The sequence below is a fragment of the Trachurus trachurus genome (assembly GCF_905171665.1).
Source record: "Trachurus trachurus genome assembly, chromosome: 9".
Taxonomy (NCBI): domain Eukaryota; kingdom Metazoa; phylum Chordata; class Actinopteri; order Carangiformes; family Carangidae; genus Trachurus; species Trachurus trachurus.
The window spans coordinates 36,487,107-36,506,317 of NC_139895.1; positions in this window are offsets into that span (position 1 = coordinate 36,487,107).

Sequence of the window (19,211 nt, forward strand, 5' to 3'; positions counted from 1 at the left end):
ATATAATCATTATTCCCACTATCCTGGCCTAAAAACAGAGCATTTTTTGAAAAAACTTACTTAGGATTCAAAAAGTGCATGGAACAGACGCATGCATGCGTGATTCATGGCAGCAAGGCGGAATGATGAGACGAACATGCTTCTCCCAGGAAACAGCTCCTGCTGGCCTGATGATGAAGATGGGCTGTCACGATGTCACTCTCCAATTAAGTCGCAAAGAGTCTGAAGCTCTCTGACCTGGCCTGGATCTGAAAGGGAGAAATAGTACAAACAATACAGTAGTGAGGAAATACCAAGCTACTCAGCTTTAATGGCAGGCAAGTTCATTTTTGAACATAATTAAAACATGCCTAGATAACCTTGCATTTGGATAACAAAGTTATCTTACTGCTGTTTTTTTGGTTTTGAACTTCACCAAATCTGATAGGATAATGATTAAAAGTTTTGAACATGTGGGCCCAGGCGATTATGTAATAATTATGACAAACCTACCCATAGGGTGGTGGTCCAGCTGTGTTGCATGTCCCCCGTCAGGTGATGGATTCAGCGATGGGATTTTCTCGCCATGCTTAGAGACTGGGCTCTCATCTATTATAATGGTGTCAGACCCTGACGTTGAGTCTGATGGCTCATCACCTTTTAACATATTTATTTTTTGTGGAATTGGGTGGCCTTTTGGCAGCTTAGCCAGATCCTGCAAGAGAGAGAGAGAGAATGAAAAAATCAAATCGTGACCTTAATTTTTTTAAATCAAAAGTCAAATCAAATCATGGGATTCAAGAATTGCCACACCCTAGAATTTCACAGTCAAAGAAACTGAATAAATAAATGAACATCTGGTAACATGTAATCAATATTTCAATTAGAGATTTCACAAGTGTAACTTACTCAGTGGCTCTCAAACTGTTTTAATTTCAAGGACCCCCAGTTTGATATGCAATGTAGAACCTAATTAGAAAATATTTTTTGCCAGAGACCCCCATAAAAGATTTAATAGTGGGCATTTATTTAAAATAGCTAGATCTGCAAGTTCTCAGTAGGTTTGTGAGCTTGTAGATCGGCTATTTCTCAGACTAGGACTAACTTACAGTAATTCACACCCGCGAAATCACACAAAAGAGAAAAAAAAAAGTAATAAACACACATCGACACTTCTGCTAGCGCTAACGAGCTACTAAGGAGCGACTCTAACAGCACTAGTAGCTCGGACACTACTAGGAGAGGACGCCAGAGCCGTGACACAGTGCATCTACAGCCAATCCGCCGGCTCGTTAACGGCTCGTTAACGCCGGCCGATTCCCATCCAGACAGCTGTTAGCAACTGTTAGCCGCAGCAGAGCAGCTAGAGTGCCTAGCAACCGTTAGCTGCAGGCAGCAGCCGGTGCTGATTGGTCGGGGAGCTGGTGGCCGGTGACGAAAGCGGCCACCAAACCGTCATCTGCCTCCATCTCAGCCAATAGAAAAATTCGATTGTGGTTTGAAATAAATATGATAAAAAAAAAAAAAAAAAAAAAAATAGCCGTGTTTCAACCATAGACTGTAAAAAGAAGGTTTCAACCTTGGAGCTTGGAGTTAACGTTAGCCGTTAGCTTATCTGCCATTGTATCTTACTGCAGCTAGCTTAGCTAACCATTACCACCGTTACAGTTCGGAGTTTCTTTGTCAATTACTTGTTGGACAGACGCTTAATTACCTAATCCCCACCTTCCAGCGGACCGCTCCGTCGCCACAACTGTTAATTTTTCACCTCATGAGAATGTCAAAAATAATTTCATTCTTACCTCTTCGAGTCTCGGCGTGGCTGGGGAAAAACGTTGTGCAGCAGCAGCAGCAGCAGCAGCGACCAACGGACACTCCTCTCTGTCCCACCTGTGCCCCCCCCTCCCCCGAAGTTAACGGTCACGTCTGTAATGTTCCCGCCGTGCAACGGTTCAGCTGCTGCTTCTTCCTCTTTTTGTTTTTCGGCGGTTGTGCAGTGCACTACCGCCCCCTTCTGGTCTGGAGGATAGAGATAAACTGAGACATGATTGAGGTATAATATTAAATAATGTCTCATGTTGAGACTAATTTGAGAGCTTGCACTACTCTCATTTTTCTTTTTGCTGAAACACTAGAAAAGAGACAACTGTAAGAGAATCTGAGAACTCAAATAGTGAGCAGTGAGAGACAGAATTCTCACTGAGACATAACTGAGGTCAAATTGAGACATATTTGAAAGCGGCACAGCATGTCTCATTTTTCTCTTAGTTGAGATCAGGAAAAGAGACAGCTGTGAGAGAATTTAGAGAACTTGCACAGTGCTCACTGTGAGACTTAATTCTCAGGAGAGACATTTGAGAAGAATGAGAAAACCACTTTTGTCTTGATTAGTGCTCATTTATATCTAGGAGATGTAAATGTGACATAAAGGAGATCTCATCTTCGATTTTGCTTTGCTATGGGTATGAAGTTATACATTATGTCCTTGTGTTCGACTTTTCTTCACTTATTTCTCTCAGAGGCATCATTTAAAATTGCAGATCCTCACTTAGGTCCCAAAAACCATAGGAGCTTCACTTCTGATGGAGGGGGAAACGTGTCATAAATATACCATATGTATATGTATGTATGTCTGGGATAGCTGTGTGAGTGTGTGTGCTCTCTAGGCAGACATGTTTCCTATGAACCAAGACAGGACTTTGTGATCATAACCCGTGAGGATTCACAAGATACAAACTCCTTGTGAGCATCAGGAGCAGAAAAGACAGACTGCCCTCTGCAAACATATCCATAAAAAAAAAAAAAAAAAAAACAGGCAGAGTTGTGGAGGAAAGTTCTTTGGACTGGACATCGACCTTTATCAAAATAATGGACAGAGCAGAAAAAGAGAACAGCTCATGACCCGAAGCCACCGTCTCATCTGTCAAGCATGATGGTGGCTCTGTTATAACTGCCAATGGAGCTGAGACACTGACATTTACTGATGATTTCACAGCTCACGGAGCCAACAGAGTGGACCGGGAGCTCTGATTCAGCCAAATGCATCAAAAACTCACCCGACAACGCTTCATCATTCAGCAGGACAGCAGTCCAAACAAAGCAGTCAAAGAGCTTTGACAGGTGAAGAGGCCTGGTCAGACACCTGATCTCCGTCCGACTGGACTGCATCACTTACTGAAGACCGGACTAAAGGCCCAGCAGAGCGAGGATCACTGGGGAGAGTGTCTACCGTCTACTGATGTCTACAGTCACTGTGTGAGTTCCCATCCAAATATTGCACAGATTTGAACAGAAACTTCAGATTAGCATACACAGTTTCCATCCACTAGCGTTACGTGAATATTAGGAGTTGTTGCATCAAGATTAACAGCTGCTTGCATAAACTCTCCTGATGGGTTCCATTAAGGGGGGACACTACAGGTGAATAGGGTAAAACATTTTAACTAACAGATATCACCATGAAACTTCCCAAGTTTAGGCAAGGCAAGGCTGTGAATTGTATCACTTACATTAAAGGTTGACTATGTAGAAATACAAGAACAACAACAGAAAAAGAATTCCAGCAGTCGATTGCCAGACCGTTGCTAGGTAAAACGGACCGTTGCTAGGGACTCCGCTCTGAACAGAGGACAGCAGAGGAGGAGAACTAAGCAGGATATTTACCTTATGTTTCATTTTTACCGCCATTAACAGCATAATAAATGACTTGTAGCTTGTTACAGGGACAGTGGAGGCTCTCTGCCTTCCACACCGCTGCTGCTCAGAGCCTCCGCTGTCACTGCTCTCCTCAAGTTGGAAAAAAAAAAAAAAAAAGGAGCTCCGTGGCACCGAAAGTCCGCGACGATAAACGTGTTTATGACAGATAAGACTACACAAATACACCCATCCTAACAAGTATATGATAATCCATTGATCCACCGATTGATTATTAAAAAGGCTTGGTTGGAAACAAACGCATAGGACCGGGAGGAGGCAGGAAAACAGCTGAGAACTGAGCCACATGTCGGCTACAGGCAGGTACCAATGTAAACAGAACGTTGACAGATAGTCAGTTGTCGAGCCCGTCAAAAAAATTAAAAATAATAATTCAGACTAAAAAAATTTTTTTGTGGAAAAGCAATACTTTCATTCTGTACCCCTCTAAAGGCCCCATGGATGTATTATTTTTGAAAAAATATAGCTTTTAATAAATATTCGACATATTCAACCTTTAAGACAAATATTTTTTGTATTACAAGTTTTGTCACATTTTATGTTTAAATTATGTAAATGAGGCAATATCTAATGAAATATGTGTTGATTTGCATACATTTCCAGAACCAAAATCTGAACAATGGATGAAGCCCCTTTCAAAATTCGTTTTATTGTCAGAAGTTTTTACAGAGGGGAATTTGGATATCTCTTTTTATCACTCTGTAAATGAGAAAATACTGTCACCAGTCCTTGCATCATGTTTTTAGGAATAAAAAGTTGTATAAATCAGGCTGTGAATGATATATCACCAATCCCCTCTGTAAAAAACATTAGAATATAGACACTGTAAGTGCTGCTGAAGTGAGATTTTGGGCTCAGAGTATGAGGAAAAACTCATTTTGAGAAAACGACCTTTAAAGACTTGTACTGTAAAATTCCATAGATTGTTAATGTAAATCGTACTTTTACGATTGGTTGTGGATACACAGGGAATGAGGAAAGGAGCTTACATAATTGTTCAGGAGAGAGAGCTTTACAATGATACCTGACATGACATGGGTCAGACAACAGGCACAGCACAGTATGTCACAGAAACTTTTGGTGAACTTAGGAGAAATAGAAATCTACTGACGAAAGAGACAAAATGAAGTAAAATAAAAACCTTAATGCAGATTTTCTACCATTTCTTTCTGAAAGAATACATGTTCAGGAAGAAAAAATAGCCCAAAATCTCAAAATTGATCAGTGCATGAAAAAACAGTGTTTTTGCCTGTAGTGTCTCGCCTTAATCCAGTGCAGAAAAACACAACACAACAGGCCTCCTGTTCAATTGAGGAACACAATGGACCTGTTTTCATCCATCATTATTTTTCTCTTCAGTGGCCGTTAAAATCACATGCTTTATGTACTTCATGACTAATTAGCTGAGTCTGTTTCCATTACCCTTTGTTGCATTGTGCTTTAATCAACACACATCCAAACTTGCCTTTAACCTATTATTTAAAGAAGCTGATTATACAGAATAATTTAGTCCTCCTAAATTGCAGTGCTGTAAAACAACTATAAAGTAACATCTCTTACTTAACATGTGTCACAGTGTTTCACAGAACCACTAATTAAAGCTGAAATAATTATTAATCATGAAAAAATTTTAAACTGGTTCCAAATTCCCAAATATAAGGATGCATTTGGTCAAATGTGTTCCAATAAGAAACTGATATTTATCTTATTTTCCACTGCTTTACCATCACCACAAAAGTGGTAGCTGAAGCTCTATTGCAACTTCTTGTATCTGCAGTATAAGAAGTAGCCTACATTAACACAGTCCACAGACACAGTGCAACCCCCCACTGTATGTGTATGTGTGATCGCCTGCTGGGAGCAGAGACTCTGGGTGAAAATGAAGTGGGCAGAGGGGAAAAGTGGCCGGCTGTACAGTTTGGCTGCGAGAGAGGACACTGTCATTGACAACACAGTACACAGTTCAGTGAAAAGATTTTTAACAAACCGTAATTTCAACCTTATTTATTCTAAATACAGCATTGCATTCACACTCGAAGACAGCAGCCTGATCATTTCACTTAGATCGATTTCTTCACTCGTGGTAAAAATTGCATCAGTTTGTTAAATGTGGCTGAAATAAATCTACCTCACATTTAATGGTAGGAGTTTCAGCTCCATCTCCATCAGCAGGGGTTCCTACACAGATCACAGACAGAGCTAACAGATACACACTGTTTTTGAGGTACCAGGGAGTATGCTCTCTGTTACCATAGAAACACAGGTAGTACCAGTGGCGTAGATGACGTAGGGTTGGTGGGTTTTGTAAACCCATGGGCCCTCTTGTGGTGAAATTCTGAGGCCCCCCCACACTGCCGAGGATTTTTTTTTTTTTAATCAGGGGCGGGCTGGTCATAGGGAGGTTCGGGACGCGGTTGACCGCGGCTGCCTTCCGTTGCAGCGGCAGGTAGCACAGAGTTTTTTTTTTGTTTTTTTTCAAAGGTTAAATCGAAAGCAACTGGACTTAGTTATTTGTCTAGGAAGACGTTTCACCTCTCATCCAAGAGGCTCGTGTACGCAGCTGGGTAGTACCTTAAAGCAGAAGTAAGCGATCCGGTCGTTTTGGCTAATGCTGCGTTCCAGGCAGGCTTTTGAAACCGTAAATTACAGCTTCAAGTCACAACTTACGATTTTGTAGCGTTCCAGGCAACCCACTCGTGTTTTTCCGACCTGTTTTACCGGTGAAAGTCAATATAACGGCCACTCGTAACTTCCGACCCGTGAACTCGTACCAGATCGAACTGGTACGACTTCACAGGTCGGAAAAACACGAGTTACGAGTTTCCTTGAACGCACCATAACAGTCCTCGTCCCTACGTCACCACATTCACGGCGTTCCTTGGCTGCACACACAGCCCTGCATGCCGTTCTCTCTCCTCATTGGATAAAAACTGTAGGATACGATAAATGTTTTCTCCTCGGCTCAGAGCAGAGCAGAGGGACTGAGAGACCCGTGTTTCAGTCCAAACACTCTATGTAAGTGATTGCTGTCGGAAGATATAACTATTTAAGACTTATATTAACACAAATATATCACTTACTTCTGCTTTAAGTGACAGTGGAGGCTGTACCGGCACAGACGATGAACTCAAAGTTTTTTTTTACTAATTCACCTGAAGCATAGGAGGCAGACGTGGCTGTGCTTTTCATCTCTACATTTACTGCATTGACATCCCCCTCATGACACTGGGCTCACACTCACAGTCCTTTTCTAGGGACTTTTCTAGCCCTCAGCAACACTTCCTCTGATTATCTTTACTGTCTGCAGCTCTTGGCTTCAGCAGAGCTTGGCTTCAGACCTCCTCAGACTTAGTGGCTGGAGGTTAATTGACACTGACAAGTGACGTAACGTGGAAGTCATTTGTAGGGAGCTCTGGTTTCTTTATCAATGACAGTTTTCCTCACACACACAGACGGGAGGGAGGGAGTTAACAGATGTGATTGTGTCCAGAAGGCTTATGCTCCCACACGCACTGTTAAAGGGCTGAGGACTCCAGCCATGCCGAGGTTAGCTAAATCATTTTCAGACAGAATTAAAGCTATAGGAAATATGCTCACGCACTTTTCTTTTTTGCCAAGAGTTAAATGAAAAGATATGACTCATATAGAAGAAGCTATAGCTAGATGCTAGCAAGCTTAGCAAAGAATTCAGACTGAAAATAGGGGGACACAGCTTGAGTGGGTCTGTCCACTGGTGACAATTTGCCAATCGAAGTTCACTGATCATGTGATAGCTAGTTTTCCTATGTTTCCAGTCTCATGGCCTCCATTATAAATGGGAGCTGTGTCTTTTCACCCAAATCCAGGAAGAAATGTCACAACTATCCCTTAAACCAACACTAAGGAACTTTTCAACCTTCATAAAATATTTTCATAACTTTTGTGATGATACATCGACTTACAACAAGTTGAATGACACCTCTGTCATGGCCTGAGGGGGTCTGTATCTCTTTCTCTGGCACTAAGCAGCTTTGAGGAGCATGGTAGGAACCCTGCTCTCACGCTAGTGTTCATGGGAAATGGAGTCTTCCTTCACTTTCACTTTTGCGAGTCACAACAAGGAGGGAACAGGCAAAACAGCACTTTAGCAATGGATTATGTTTGTGTTTTCACTTTGAAATGATCCACTGGAAACAGAAACTTAGTTTTGATGTCTTCTGTTAATTTTAATGCAGGATATTTACAGGGCTTCACGCTAGTGTTCATGGGAAATGGAGTCTTCCTTCAGGCAAAACACTACTGCTTTGGTCCACAGGCGCCGCCAAACTCAACCAAAACTGAAAGTTCTTTAGTACTGCTTTAAACTTTGTATTATTGAGCCACAGATGAGACCCCACAACTTCATGCCATTATCTAGCTCTACAAGCTACTAGACCATCACCACCATGAATCCAATACTTTGACTGGTGGCTTTGTCAATGGCTCATGGACCTTGCATGGTTGATCAGAGGTCCAATGAGTTCACTGTTAATGGGATCAAGGGATAGTGGGGGTGGGGAAGTGGTGGTCTTACTGGATTTCAGTATAAGAAGCAACCAGAATTAAAGTCCCTGCGGGGGAGAAAGAAAACCATCAGAACTTTTGTTCCGTTGCCGTTCCACCCACTTAGAGTGGCTGGCTGATTGATATTCTTATGAATGTTAATACTAAAGCGCCTCTACCCAAGCCCACCTCGATAGAATAGATTCTCCTCAAAAAATAATTCAGCCAAGGCATAATGGAAACTAGTAAAAGTGCCTCAAAGGCTAGATTCAATGGTTTTGAAGTGAAAAAGTTTCTGGCGTGATTCCCTTTGGTGTAAAAATGGCTCCCTGTCGACTGCGGATCCAATCTTCAAACGATGGAACAGATTTAATACAGGTACATCAACGTTTGACTTTATGACCTATTGTCTCTTTCTCCGTATCCAGTCATAAAATATTCATTTATCTTGGGCACGTGGATTAATATAAAGCTCATCGCAGCTGTTCCTGAAAATCCTCAAACGCCAATCTGAATCTTTTGTTCTTATTAACATATTAACACAGTTTATGGTTAATTTCCTACTAGCCTATTGGGCCTCACAAATCCCAGCAGATGATAAAGACACAGCCTCAGAAAAAAAAATTCTCTTTCTCTCTGAATCAATCGTGCAACAGCTAAATGAAAACTCCTGCCAGGGTCCCGCCTCCTGCCTCACCTCTGATAATTTGCAGAACGGATACTGCCAGAGAGAAATGTGCAAAGACACATTTCACTTGATATGGCATTAAAAGCAACAGTCTCCTATTATGGCTTATGGATTAGCCAGTCGAAATTCACACACACACACACACACACACACACGCTTTCTCTGGCAGAAGCAATGTGTCAAACAATAGTTGCCAAGTCTGCTGCCTGCAACAAAAGATGGAAAGAATTAGAGAAATGGAAATGGTGATTTGACTCTGTTGTGAAAACTGGAGCGCTTCGTGCTATGACAGAGTGAAAACCCATTCAGACGGACTTAATGCACCGCAGAATCTCTTCCCCGCCCTGACCCCCTATCTATAGCACTCAAAAATGCAAACTGAAATCCACTGTATTTTTCACAGGTTTTTACACACACACACACACACGGACCCTCACAACGGCCCCTCCCTTTCCAATCAGTCTCCCTACATTTAAGATTCAATATTTAATTGCCATGTCAAGCTGATGATTCGAAGGTTTGAGCGCTCAGAAGCTGCAGTCATTCAGGAGTCAAAATATAGAACTGTGCATAATGTAAGTACACGCATGAGGTGAATTCAGGTAAAAGCTAATATTCCCTACTGACTTCCTTCACTATATCAAAAAAGAGAAGCAGACAAGTTAGATTTCCACAAAAGGGGGCCACAACTCAATATCATGTCCCAAATATTTTGCACATTCAGTGGCTTTCAGTTCATTTATATCCTTAGCCCAAACTCACCTCTCCTTTCACACCCAACAGAGTTCCACCATATTGAATTCTCCCAATATAAAGTGCAAGTGCAGACCTTTCTGACATCTATTTAAGCCTTCAGCCATATATCTAAGTCTGGATCCCATCCAGGAGCTGTAAATACCCATGCAGAGACAGCAGCACTGCAACACTAAAGAACAGATTGGTATTCAGAGTGGCAGCTTCCAAAGTTGAGGCTGCATAAACAGCCCAAACTATTACATAAAGGTAAACAAACCACATTGTGCCAAATCGTATCAGCTCTGCGCTGCAGCAGGTGGATATATGGACAAAGGCTGCTCTGCTCTTCAAATGGTATAATAATGTGTTTCCTGGTAGCATTCATCTTTGTGGTGGAGGACAGGCCAAAAGTTGTTGTGATGGAAGCACAAAGAGAAAACAATAAGAGCACAGGAACAGAGAGATGGCACAGACAGACACACAATGTGCCCAGCAGATTAAAGTGAACTACAAGGTTTTAGTTTTTCCAGCGATGACTTCCTTTGGCCGGGAGGAAAATTGGCCAAACTATAGAGTAAAGTGTAGAAGATGTCTCGCAAAAGCTGCCAGACCTTTTTTTTTTCTCCCAGAAATCATAGCGCAGTGCTCAGATAATGAGCCTCACAAGTTTGGATAAAGAACCACACTAGCACACACACACACACACACACACACACACACTACAGGACCCATTTATTCCATTCACGAATGCTCACTAACAACTCAGCATCTCCCCACCACAGCCACAATGTGACACTCTCATCTTTCGACAGACAGACAAATGAACACAGCATCTTTCACCTTTTGTTGGTGTCATATCGGCTGCACATGCTACAGTACATCCGCTTAAAACGGTGTCTGCAGCTGCCAGAGGAGGGGAAGCAAAATAGGAGAAAGGAGGAGGACAGAAAGTGGTGGGAGGAAAGGAGAGAAGGACGAGAAGGGCAAGAGGTATAAAGAGAGAGATGAAAGAAGCGTTGATAGGGATTTAGGGAGTAGAAGAAGTAGCAGACTTCCACATCTCAAGGTTTTCCCACATAATGGAGTTTTTTTTTTATGGCAGTGTGTCTGTCAAACAGCACCGACACCCTGCTTCTCTCAGGAAACAGGAGTTGTGATTGTTTATCCATCTGAACTGTATTTATGGGAACAGGCAACAGAGTAGAAACTGTGGGTGGCACACTTGCCTAAAAATGCTGGGTAGTGATCATGTTTACAAGATGACACAGCTGTTTATGGAACACAACGTTTTCATTAAGTTATTGTATATACTTGTATTGTGATTTTATGAAGCCCATAAAATAAAATATGCACATGGTGGCACTCCCAGTTGCAGCGGCTTCTCTCTTTAATATGTATCTGGTTTCTAATATGTCTTTTTATTAACATGTGTCTGTCCTACACCAGAGGAGAACGATATCTCACTCCCTTGAATGTCAGTGCATATAATGGAAGTGACAAATAATCTGACTGTGTGTCTATTGTTGTCTTTCACCATGTCTGGGCCTTGTGCAGTGGTTTACCCCATCTCGCCACAAGTGACCTTTGACCCTGCACACAATGGATAAATAAACTGAATGATGAGGCGAAGAGTGCAGATTTAAAGGCATGGGACTTGTAAACCCACTCTGATGTCTCTTTGCAGGCCTGACATGCATCACTCCCAAAATGTAGACCTAATACAACTAGTAGAGAATGCCCAGACAGATCAAATAGGCTCTTAAACACTTACTGTGCAGCCAGGTGTTACCGATACTGGATTTCTGTGGCTGACACCGAAAGACTGTCCATCGTCTGTTCAAACTGAAGTATGTTTAACAGGCTTGAGCTGCTTTATAATGCCAAAGGGAATTTTGTTTGTAGGTTGGCAGTAAAAACTGAAACATTATTTATGTTTCTGTATGTCATTTTCCTCTGCAACAAGCCAGTACCAATACATCTCTAATATCGGCCTAAATCATTCCTATAAAAGGCGGTGTGGGAACTAGAGGAGCAGCTTTCCAACTAGTTAATGTGTCCTTGGGTAGGTCACTGCATTCCTAAAAGTTCAGCAGGTATATTTTTGCGAGTAATCCCTGACCTGCGTGTAGCCCGTGTCAGAGCGAGTGAAGCTGCCTTTCATCACCACGGTGGAATTGACAACTTCTCGGAGATGTGTGAAACCTTGACACAACCTTTTGCACGCGTGGAATCATTTGTGCAAACTTGCTGGCCGCCCCCACCCGAGACATTTTGTGAGCATTAGCATTTTGATTGATCGCTCTACTCCGGGAGACGGATGTGGACGCAACAATGAAGGGCTTGGGTACACAATACACAATAAGGGACCATAAATCATGTTTCTTCTACCCTGCTGGTAGCCACATGGTTCTGCTGCTGTTCACTGGCTGATTTCAGGTCCATAATTCATTTTTGCTTGACTACCAATCACGTTGCGGCAACAGGCGGGACATATGGCAACAGCAGTGTATAATTGGTTGCTGATGAATGCTGCCTGCAGCTCAGGTCTTGGACGACGACGTCCCTGCTCTCGTGGTGAAGAGGCGACTGTAAGATAAACTGACATAGATCAGAAAGCAAAACCTCCAGAAAGGAATTGTTGGTTTACATGTAAACCCACCACGGCTCCGGCTTGGACGACACATCCTCATACTAGTTTGGTGCTGCACACACTCGACTGTGGCTAATTTATCTCGGACTCATTTTCCTCAGGCTTTTAAACAACCGGGAAACAGAACAAAAGTCTGCCATGTGTGTCGTACAGTACAGTGAAGCAGCAGACTTCGCCTCTGGAAAAAACTGCCTCCATTTACTCCAGAAAGAAGGGGATAAAACGCAGCCCGCACCACTTAATTTATGATACAGAGTAAATTAATGGGCACTGACAAGCTCAATAATTTTTCAGAGGCAACAGATAACAGTTATAATTATCATGCACGGAATTAAATAGTCAGCAGAGAGACAGTGTGTGTGTGTGTGTGTGTGTGTGGTGGGGGGGGGTGTATGTACAATATCATCTTCTGGCCAAAGCCGGGCCCCATTAATGGCGGACCTTGAGTGTTAATGTGATATTGTTTGGTTTATTACAGTCCAGCGTCTGCCAGGACCAGGACTACAGAGAGCTGGTTTCATGCCAGCACTCGCTCCATCTCCCCCCCCCCTCTCTCTCTCTGCTTGACATAAACATATTGCTACAAGTCTTTCTCCTGAACCAACTGTATCAGCAGAGAACAACAGCTCAGCTGTAGCCCCGCTCTGAAAGGAGCTGCCATTTTTTTCCATTCTGCACTATGAATGCCTTAGTGAGATGAACCGACCGTTCGCTGAGTTATGATTAATTAGCCCCAATCATATAAGGTACCGGCAATCAATGATTTCTCTCCTGCGTTGCGAGTTCAGTCATGTTAATGGCTTTTAAAAAGCTTTTAAGTTGTGAGACTCCGATAAGAGGAGGCAGACTGAGATATAAAGTGAGTATAAGAGAACTCAGCATCAAAACAAACCCTTGTATTGTGTCTGGCAGATGCCTGACTTCATTAGAGACTTGCATGCTGCTACACACACACACACACACACACACACACACACTCCAACAGGCTGAAGCCATAAACAACACAGGAGAAATGGACTGTTTCAGAGCAGTGTGAGCATGCCAGGGCAGTCACACAGGAATACACTCCACCTCTGCAGATAAGTTGTGGTGTAGCTCTCTCTCTCTCTCTCTCTGACTGCGACTCTATTAGTGGGAGAGGAGACATTGTGGAGAGCACAGCTGCCCTCTATGGGTGTGAAAACATTCCAGCACACTGGCAGAGCGGCAGCCCTGACTTCCTCTGTTATACTGCTCCATTATAGCACCAGAGGAGAGAAACAAGAGGGGCACTGTTGTTAGAGCTCTGATGTTTAACACTGCAGAGTAGCAGAGCCATCAGACCTGGCTTCTTAGTGTCCTACAGTATTTTGCTTGCTTATAATCTGAAGCATCAGACGTGCGTTCACATCACCCCCTGACTCCTCCACCACACTGCTCTATTATCTCTGGGTTCAAATTCTGTACTTTTGCATGCCAAGTTCAATATAGCACAAGGAAAGGCATTCATGTTTGTCTTTTCTTTGTCCTCACTGCCCCCGAGCAGGAGGACACACACCATAAAAAACAAGGTGGAAACACACATGTTTGGTCTGATAATAGATTTTACAGAGTGGACCTAAACAGCATGGGCCTGTGTGTACTATGACTGAGCTTTAAGGAGGTGGAGGAGGCCACAGTTCGTATTTCTAAGTCAGCCGGCTTCTCTGCTGCACCACAGAGACCCCTGGAGATCCAGGAGGCATGCTGCTCTGGAGGGAGGCTGTTTAGGAATCCTCCCAGCCACTCAGGGGTCCGGCCCCTGATCATACCCTACAAGCTGTGGCGTGTGATCCAGCAAAGACCTGAGAGGATGAAAGGGATATCTAAGATCTATATCTATGAAAACATTCATAACCATATAAAAGCCAATCGAGTTGTGGTTTCCAGAGAAAATGTTACTGAAAACATGCTTCTCCTTGGAGAAACCATCTCAATTGGACTTTAGGGGGCTTGCTAAAGACTGTAGCTTGTATTTAAAGATTAGACTTTTCCTTCCTGAGGGGCATTAAAAAATTAATTTCTTTAGTGCAAATGCCTGGTACTGTATGTTTTTAGGGCTTCCAACAGTGTAAAAACATTTTAAGTTCAATCACAGTGACCAAATCCACCTTTACCATAATACTTCTGCTCCATCAGTTAATATAATATATAATGCAGACAAATATGGCTATATTCTGTATACTACAGTGTCTTAGTAACTGGAGAAAAGAAATCTGAGAATCTAATTGCATCATACTGCAGGTAGTCACACCATCAATATTTCACAATGAGACCAATTCAAGATTGAGCATGATTGCCTTAATTGTGGTCATAGTCACAATGAAACAGGTCATTGTTGAGTCACAGACAGATACACAGGGGGCATGACTGTGTGGAATTAGTATTCTGTCAGACTTTCTAATGTATTAAGAGTTTATTTTCTATTTTTCTCAACTTTGTTGGTCGAAATCAGAAGAAATTCTGAATGAGCTTCTGTAGTTGTAGTGGTAAACGGGTTGTCACGAAAGAACTTGTCCTCTGTCTGTAGATGTAGCATCATTAGTGTGATACTGTACACTGTCCATGGGTATGCAGATGTGCAGTGTGGCCAGATGCATTCAGCGAGTGAAAAAACAAAAAAAAAGAAAACATTCAAGACTGAAGTTATGCTGTGTTCACCCAACACTGCTGGAATATAGTTTGGCACTTCATCAGACCACTTTGCATATCAAACAGAGCAGAGATGAAGCAAATTCCCTCTGCCAGTGTCAGGAAAGCAGCAAAACTCCCCCATTAGAGCTGCAGGAGTCAGGTAATGGAACGTGGGCCTTCTCTGGCTGCTGCTCCTCCTGCCCTGTCATCCATAGCAAAAATCTACCAGAGGCCGGAGCAGAGCAGAGCCGAGCCGAGCCGAGCCGCCTCTCCAGTGAGCGGAGGAATGTGAGCAGAGATCAGTGCAGCGTGGAGCGGGGCTAAGAACTGCTGAGAGCTGCAGGCAGAGCAGCCACTCAGACTGTTACTGCAACACCATGCTCCATTATACTGGACTGTAGACCTTTGGCTGCCAGACAACATTCAATACATTACACTAACACTGAGAGAAAACCCACTGTATCAATAATAATGAATCACTCACTCTAACACTCATTCAAACGCTACTACTCCTCTCGTTTGCTCAGTCACTCACCCACACACTCCACTAAGTCACTCGCTCATTCGCTCATTTGCTCATTCACAAGCTCGCTCAGTCGTGCACTCGTTCGGTGGTTTCCTCATTCACTCGCCCACAAACCCACACGCAGATACACGCAAACCCTAATGTATGGGCACACGAGGTATAAACACATCACGCTACAAATACAAACCCATATGGAAGTAAAGCTGACTAGTGAAAAAAAAACATCAGGTGTCATCACCACCACACATCAGGCACATTTAAAACTCTGAGCAGCTGCCATGATAGTAGTTCAGTGTTTAATTTAACACTGTTCATACACCTGTGTTTGCTGTGACTATAGGTCAACTATTAAAGCTGATGATTTATTTATTTTCACTCTAATAATTAAAGGGATACTTCACCCAAAATTCAAATTTCAAGTTACGGGGGGGTCCGCGCAGCAGTATTTGTCCATATAATGGTTGTCAATGGATACCAACTTTCTTCGTCCAAAAAGACACACCAAAAAACATCCAAATACCTCCATACTGCTCGTCTGTAATGTCCCTCTTGTATTGAAGCCCCGAAAAGAGAAATTGGTCCGCCGCACTGACACAGGAAGAGCAGTGAACTGAGACACTGGGAGCTTCCGCTACAAACAAGCTTAAAATATAGACTAATTTAATTTTTTTCGGAACAATTTCTCATGTCGGGGCTTCAATACAAGAGGGACATTACAGACGATCAGTATGGAGGTATTTGGATGTTTTTTGGTGTGACTTTTTGGACAAAGAAAGTTGGTATCCATTCACAAACATTATATGGACAAATACTGCTGCACGGACCCCCCCGTAACTCAGAGAAGGAACGGAGGACTCTGAAAATTCTCACAGCTCTTAGTTGACAGGAGGGTGAGTAGATAATGAGTGAAATTTGAATTTTGGGTGAACTATCCCTTTTAAAAAGACTAAATGAATAGCGATAGGATGGTGCCATTCACAGAAAATGTGTTTTAAAAAGTGACAGGTAAGGGTCTGTCACTTACTTAATCTTGCTTATGTTGGTTTATTTGGTTCATACTCTCCAATGCGTTCATACTGTCTTCTTACAAAATATGACCTTAAATTCCTGGACCCATTTTAAAGGGGAGCTCTGCAAGTCCAGTCGCTTTTCCGCAGTTTTGCTGGCCATGTGCGTTTGTTTACAACAAAGCTGTCGAGAAATCAATCAATAGAGCGGTGGATAACATTATTTATCATGTACAATGTTATAATGTGTATATTTGTGTAGTCTTATCTGTCATAAACAAGAGATTACGGGTAACGGGGCACATTTGTGTCGTGGTGCCGCAGAGACGAGAGCTGGACACCGGGTCGGAGGCTCTGGTCGTACAAGGTTGGTTTTCAGCCAAGAGACATAGGTGGAAGGCAGAGAGCCTCCATTCTCCCTGAAACAAGTTACTAGTCATTTATTTAACCATCACAATTACTCTAAAGCTGTTTAATTAAGGTAAAAATGTAGCATAGTTAAGCTTAAAAGCCTGCATGGTTCCTCTTTAATTTGAAAATCCTGTGTTTGCATTGTTTGGAAAACAATGATACAAACATCTGCACTGCCTAATATGAGTGCCAATGTAATCAAGCCAGGTAAAGGTTTGAAATAATCGTTTGGTGCTCTTGTGTTTGCAGCGTACAGCGGCAGAACAGTGTACTATAAGATGGATGAAGTGCGACTACAGTCTGTTGCTGTGTTTGTTTAGATGAAGGGACAATAGTGTTACAGTGTGGGTCATTGATGTGTTTTGGGTAGCGATGGATTTCCACTGCACAGTGGAGAAGATATATCAGGCATCGGCTACAGAATCAATATGTGGTTTTGGTCTTCATGGGATTTGCTGACAAGAAAAAGAATACGGGATATGACCAGACTTGCACTTGAAGGTGAAGTTAATGGTCTCTCCGCAGGGAAGCCACAACAGTGATGAAAGTGAATATAGAAAAAACGAATCTGTTTGAAAACACAATGAGCTCTCATTTATTTTTCTAAAGCTGATTCAGGCCAGGCTTCAGTGTCTGTTATTTATATAGGTTACGTCAGCCCATGGCGACACACTGTTTCAATACACAGCACATCAAAATGAGTGACAGTGCATGGATGGGAATGTGGCCCGCTAAGGCCGAGGGGGAACTTGCAGTACATTTTACTTGGAGGAAGCCACCTCATGTGACTTTAGTGAGTGAAAAAGTTTCCACAGCATTATGTTTACCTCACATTTAAAATATTTCTCTAGCACTGTTACCACTGCAGCTGGAATGTCCCATTTTCCAAAGCACGGATCATTTCTGTTGTACCAGTTGTTTTCCTGAGGTTGTTTATGTTTCTTCATTGTGTTTATTCTATATGTCAGTCAGGCACTGTAAACTGATGAAATGGTGTTCCCACCATAGGATGTACTATACGTCCCAAAGAATATACTGTCTGGATTTGAAGGGGTATGTTATACTTCTAAATATCCCCAACAGACAGAGTCTCAGGGGTATTTCATTTTGTTGAGTTCACTATCACTGTACACCACAGGATTCCCACAATGTTGAGTATCTTGAGAAACAGCTCTCCCTACACAGACGGGTGGGCGAATGCATCACTGGCGGTTGATGACATGTTTACTGCTGAAGTGTCCTCATTACTATCATTCAGGATGAAATACGGCAGGAAAAGCTTGTTTTTGCCATACGCTGAAACACTGTGACCACAATCCAAATCAACATTGCTCTTTAAATGCCTGAGATATCATCTAAATGTAAACATACCTAATGTTACAGCCAGTATCTTAAATGCAGAAACCACATAACCCTGTGCTCCAAGGCAGAGTGGAGTAGCCTACCCTGCATTACTTCAAGAAAAACATACATCTAATTTACTGTATTTTTCTAAGAGAAATATGCAGAGGCCTGCTCCAAGCTCAACAGTGAGAGGAAACCAGTGGCTAAAACAACAGTTAAAATCTCTCGTCTGAAGGAACTGAAGCAGTCATCCTCCAAATATTTTTCTATACTTCTTGACCACTAAAACCTCACTCTTCTTTTCTTTTACATTTTCATATTTCATAACTTGTACATGTGTGTTTGAATTCCACACATGATTCTGCATTTGAAAAGAATGAGAGCTATTTGACATTATAATTAAACCCTCAAATGTCTCAGTGAAGGCTCCAAGTCCTCATCTGCAATATTAAAATCATCCATTTAAATGCAGACATTTCATTCCATGTCTTCAGTATTTTAATGACCTCAAACTCGGCTACAAAAAAAAACAGGATTTTAATATCTGATTACACCCATTAGCCTTCAATATCCGGGCATATTTCCTTATGAGAGAGGTTGGTTTGAATCATTGCAAATCAGCACTCTGCATCATTTTAAATAAAATGATGGAAAATGGCTTGCCCTTTCTCTGAGCAGTACATTATAGAATCATTTTACGTCAATAATGATACATACAAACCCAGCATGCCTTACAGATTCAAATAGAGGAGACTGCTTCATCCGCAAAGCATGACATTACATTACACACTCCCATTATTGACCTTATCCCATATTCTTATCTGTGGATATTTAATCTACCTTCCTCTGCATTTCTGTTTTGCTGCAGGAAAGAAAACCCTGTGAACACCTGTTATGTACCTGAACTACAACATTACAAATGCTCTATCATATGTTTTCAATTGATGATTCTTGCTACTGACTAATTTTCTCCAGATGGCAGAG